General features: G+C 44.8%; 1 long non-coding RNA gene across 1 annotated transcript; it reads right to left on the bottom strand.

Moving 5' to 3' along the window:
• Nucleotides 1-4,654: 4,654 nt before the first annotated feature.
• On the bottom strand, nucleotides 4,655-5,290 carry LOC141570202 (uncharacterized). The gene is made up of 2 exons (XR_012494188.1): nucleotides 4,969-5,290; nucleotides 4,655-4,702 (listed from the first exon to the last, which is right to left on the bottom strand). It is a non-coding gene; the product is annotated as an uncharacterized LOC141570202 (long non-coding RNA).
• Between the last annotated feature and the right edge of the window lie 343 nt (nucleotides 5,291-5,633).

Genomic DNA, 5,633 nt, shown 5'->3' with positions numbered 1-5,633 from the left:
CCAACACTCATTATGATTCACCATATTCATAGAATAAAAGAGAAAAGACGCACAATCATTTCAATAGATGCAAGTAAAAATATTTGATAAAAAAATTCAACATGTTTTCTTTGTAAAAACTCCCAGAAACCTAAAAATAGAAGGGAACTTATAAAACCTTATTAGGAGCATCTACAGAAAAAACTTACACCCAATGTCATACTCAGCAGTTTTCTACATAAGACAGGACGAAGGTAAGGATGGCTCTCACTACGTCTAACATTTTACTGGAAGTCCCAGGCAAGACTAGAGAAAAAAATGAAAGACATACAAATCAGGAAAGGGTGAAAATGCCTTTTTTGCAGACTACTTAACCATGTATGTAGAAAGCCCTAATGTATCTATAAAAACAGTGCTAGAGCTAATAAGTGAATGTAGCAAGGTTGGAAGATACAGGTTAATATGTGAAAATCAATTGTATTTCTATACACTATCAATGAACAATTATAAATTCAATTTAATAAACAACTTCACTTATGATAACATCAAAAACACTTAGGAATAAATTTAATAAGTGGTATACAAGACTTTTACAGTGAAAACTTTAAAACATTACAAAAGAAAATTGGAAAAGAACTAAATAAATGAAAAGATATACCATGTTAATAGACTGTAAGGGCTAATATTGTCAATCTATACCTCAAATCAATGTATAGATTCAATGCAGTTCCAATTAAAATTTTAACAGACTTTGTAAAAATATTATTGACAAGCTGATTTTAAGATTTATGTGAAAAGACAAAGGACCTAGAATATTCAAAACAACTTTGAAAAATAAAACAAATTTGTAGGACTTAAACTATTTGATTTCAAGACTTACTATATAGTCATCAAGACAGCATGGAATTGGCCTGTAGATTAATGGGATAGAAAAGAGACTCCATGGGCAACTAGTTTTTGATGAAAGCACCAAGGTAATTCAAAGGGGAAATCAATGAGATACTGCTCTGCACCTGTTAGAAAAGCTGAAGTTGAAAAGACAGATAACAATAGTGTTATAAGTGATATGGAGCAACTAGAACTCTCACACATTGCTGGTGGGACAGCAAGTTGACATAGCTACTTTGCAACAGTGTGGCCATATCTTTAAAAATTAAACATACTCTTACAACATGCCCCAGCATTTCTATATCCACAGAGTATATGTATATGTCTTTCTACACAAAGACATACGTGTATATGCATATACATATACATACGTGTACACATAAATGTTCATAGTAACATTTTCGTAATAGCCCCAAACTGGAAGGAACCCAAATGGCCATCAACTGGTGAATGGATAAACAAACTGTGGTATATCCACACAATAGAATACTACTCAGAAATAAAAAGGAACAAAATATTAACATATGCAATAATGTGGATAATCTAAAAACATCATACTAAACGAAAGACATCAAACACAAAAAGCTATGTGCTATATAATTTCAAAATTACGGAAAAAGCAAAACTATACTGACAGGAGTTGCATAAGGAGAGGTGAGAGGATGGAGCGTGAGGGGGCGTGGGGAAATATTTTCAGGTAAGAAAACTATTCTCTACCATGATGGTGGTGGTGGATACCAACTGTGCAATTTCCAAAATTGTTCCAACAATATACTTTAAAAAGGTGAACTTGACTGTATATAAATAATAGCTAGTAAAAAAAAATTCAACAAGAAAAATATGGCTGGCCATAATGGATAACTAGTAGCAGACTGGTCCTCTTGCTGGAAACAACTAGAAAAGTGGACAAAACATACTGGAAAAAAACAAAAACAAAAAACATTTTCGGATAGTGAATAGTAGGCAACATAGCACTGGGATCCCTGAGACAACATAAATACATGAGGTGATCTTTTGATTGCCCAGCCTTTCTGCCAGGACTCACTTTCCACATCACAGCACAGAAAACAGGAGCCCAGGATAGCAAGACGGCCTCACTGAATTAAGGAGACAGAGATCACAGATGGCAAACCAACGTGGCTGGAATTTGCGGAGGTGGGAGCTCTGCAGAGAGCAAACTCCAGAGATCAGATAGCAATCTGTTTGGGTCTCGAACTAAATATTAAACGGTGCCTGCACAGGGCGAGAGTCCACGAAGCAAGACAGAGAATGAGCCCCAGAGCTCACACAGGGCTAGAAGCCTGAGTTTCAGCCAGTCAGATTGGAGACACACATACAGCATGGACGAAACTCAAAAACATAAAGAAATCAGACCAAAAATCTACGGATTGCATGACTGCATTGTATGAAGTTTCTAGAAAACGCAAAAACTATAGAGACAGAAAGCAGATCTGTATTTGCCTGGGGTTGGGGGTAGGAACAGGGATAGACTGCAAATGGACTTAAGGAAATTCGGGGGGATAATGGAAGTGTTCTAAAACAGAAATGGTGATGATTACACAACTGAATAAATTTACAAAAACTCATCCAAGTGTTAAAGAAAGAAAGCTCCTGGCATGCTACTGGGCCCTGGTAGGTATGGAGCACCTGACCGTGACATCAAGTGGCCATGTGGCCAGCACTGCCCATGGTGAGCTGGACTCTTTCAGACCCTCCAAGGCTGCGGCAGCAACTCATCACAAGATGGAGGTAGAGCATCTGGGATTAAGTACTACAAGGCACACGTAAGCAGCATAAACAAGAAGCCCCAAATCATGTCATCCACCGCTGTTGTACTGGCACGTGTCCGGAAGCCCTCACCACCTCGGGCCACATGGATGGGAGCAGCTTATGATCAGATGGAGATGGGAAAGTAGCTAGCTTGGCCACAGATAGGATTGCTTAGTGTCATATTCGTTTCTAATGGCCACTGTAACAAATCATCACAAACTTGGTGGCTTGAAATAACACAAATTTAGTATCTTACAAATTTAGTATTTTACAAATCATCAGGAACTTAGTGGCTTGAAGAGATTTAGAGTCTTTCTGTTCAGAAGACTGCAGTGGATCTCCCTGGGCTAAAATCAAGGTGTTGGGAGGGACAGGCCTGCATTCCTTCTGTAGACTCAAGAGGAGAATCCGTTCCTCGACTTTTCCAGGTTTAGAGGCTACCCGCATTCCTAGGCTCGTGGCCCCTTCCTCCATCTTCAAAGCCAGCAACACAGGGCTGAAGGGTTGAGCCCTCATACTGCCGTCCCTCTAGTTCTCTGCTTCCATTACCACATCTTCCCTTCTGACTCACATGCCTTCCTCTTTCACTTAGAGGAAACTTTGTGATTACATTGACAGATAATTCAGGTAATTCAGGAGACGCTCCCATCTGAAGATCAACTATTTAGCACCCTGAATTCCCTCTTGCCATGTAATTTAACATTGTCACAGGTTCCAGGAACTAGGTTGGGGACATCTTTTAGGGACCATTATTCTGCTTACCACCCTTGGAATGTGGGTTCAAGCCAAAGTGGAATGTGGCTATGGGGTAGCCACATTCAGGGATGGCTAAGAAAGACAGCAGTGAGTGGAAATCTTAGAGCAGAGGACCTACACATCCATTTCATGTGGAAAGAGAAATGGCCCGAGGTTAGAATACATAGACCGATGAGCTGTGGCAAATAGGTTGGCTGCTTGGTCAGAGGCCTGAAAGAAGAAATATTGGAAGATTAGGAACAGAAGGATCTGGGGAAGGAGATGTGAATCAACCTAAGAGAATGGGCACCGAGAAAATACATCTTTGTATCACATGTTAATGCCACCAATACAAAAGGGGCCCTAAACAACCAAGTAGACAGAATGACTTTACCAGCCTTTGCCACTGGTACTGACACAATGTTCTCGTGAGTTGATTAGCTATCGTTTCAGGGACTGGGGCTATGTGTGGCCCCAACAGCATGGCAACCACACACTAAAGCTGATTTACCATATGTTCAATCTTCTCCCTCCCCCGTCCCACTTCCTTCACTCCCGCAGGTGTCGATCCCGAGAATATGTTCCAATAAGCTCCCTGCACCCAGATCTCTATCCCCCAACTCCCCAGGGAACCCAGCCTGGAACAAGCTACTCAACAACGGTTTGTTGGATGGAATTGAACGAACTTGACTCCATTGTGGGAGTGTCATCTTTCTCTCACCATGGAGGCGTGCAATGGGGGCAGCCATCCACGGCTAATGGTCCAAGTCTCAAAGGACCCATTTCTTTCCTGGATGATTGAGTGACTGAGAAATATTCCCACTACCTCCCCACCTTCGGTCGCACTGAGCTTATCCTCTATACAGGAGATACCTGCTCCCAGTGTGTGTGAGACTGTTTTGCTAATGATGGCATCCAGAACACGGTGAGTGGAGGTGTCTCTTCTGGGACAAGTGGGGAGTGAGGATGGACGGGAGGCTGTCCACGTTCCTTCCCTTCAGAGGTCTCGCCAACCACCCTATCTAAGCCAGTCGACTCTGTTCCGGTCACTGAACTCCGCTTCTTCCTTTGCTGGCACTTACAGTCTCTTATTATCTAACGTAGCCATTCATTTACTTATCGTCTGGCTGTCCTTCTGGAATGTCAGCTTCATGAGGGCAGGAACCTTGTCTAAACTGTTTCCCATTACGCCCTCAGCCTCCAGCACAGCACCCGACTCTCTGCATCACGCACACACATTTAAAGACACGCAGCCTCCTTTTACCACCACCCCCACCTCTTACCTACAGGCCGTGGACTCAGGCCAGTCACGGAGCCTCTGGTTCCCTACCTGTAAAATAAGAACAAAGGAGGGTTGTTGCAAGGATACATGGAGAACACAGTAACACAGCACTTAGACTGGTGCACACACATAGAGAAATGCATTTGTGGGCAGGGGGACACAGGGCCCCCGATGGCATGGCGGCCACGCTCCCCCAGTTCCTGCGTGAACCAGAAGACAGAGCCATCTGCTGGGGGGAGCTGCTGAGGTTTGGAATAGATGCTGAGAAGAAGAGGAGGTGGGGCCGTGCGCAGGGAGCAGCTGACTCTGGGTACCATGGCTCAGTGGGCAGCCGACATCCTTGGTGTGGGATTTCCTCCCTCAGGGCGCAGACGCGGTGTAGGGCGGAGAAGACAGGTGCCTGTGCAAATCCTTGGCTCCAGTTTGGCCGGAGGAGCAGGGCGGAAGGGCAAAGGGGCACAGCCGTGGAGGATACTGGCAAGAGAATGGCTGCATCGATGTCCTGTGTGGCCCAGAGGTCTGGAGATGGGGAGCCAGGGGTGCTGGTCCACGTGGGAAAGTCCGGGGACTGGAGATCAGGATGAGGTCAGCTGGGGGCGTGGTGGGGCGGAGGCGTGAGAGGACTGGCAGCTTCGGAAGCTGTGGTCAGGGAGTGCAGTTGGAACCATCCAAGTGATGACAAGGAACAGGGTGTGGGCGGCCAGAGGGGAGTGGAGGTGAAAGTGACCGGCTGAGGGGGAGGCGTGGGAAGCATGGACAGACCTGGCAGCCCCTGCCCCCCAACCCCCACCTCCTTTGCTCACTTATTTCCCCTCGGCTCTGGGACCCCTGTGCCCAGTTTCTGGGGTTCTGTCTGTCCTCCAGATGACTCACAGATGTGCTCTTCTGGCCCCCCACCTCTTACCCTCAGTTCCTCTTTTCTGTTTTGCCTTCTACCTAACATGTGAATGAGGTTTCACCACCACTGACGACTCAACCT

The sequence above is a fragment of the Rhinolophus sinicus genome, linkage group LG02 (assembly GCF_036562045.2).
Source record: "Rhinolophus sinicus isolate RSC01 linkage group LG02, ASM3656204v1, whole genome shotgun sequence".
Classification (NCBI taxonomy): Eukaryota; Metazoa; Chordata; class Mammalia; order Chiroptera; family Rhinolophidae; genus Rhinolophus; species Rhinolophus sinicus.
The sequence above is the reverse complement of the archived record's forward strand: the minus strand, read 5'-3'. Positions and strand labels throughout refer to the sequence as shown.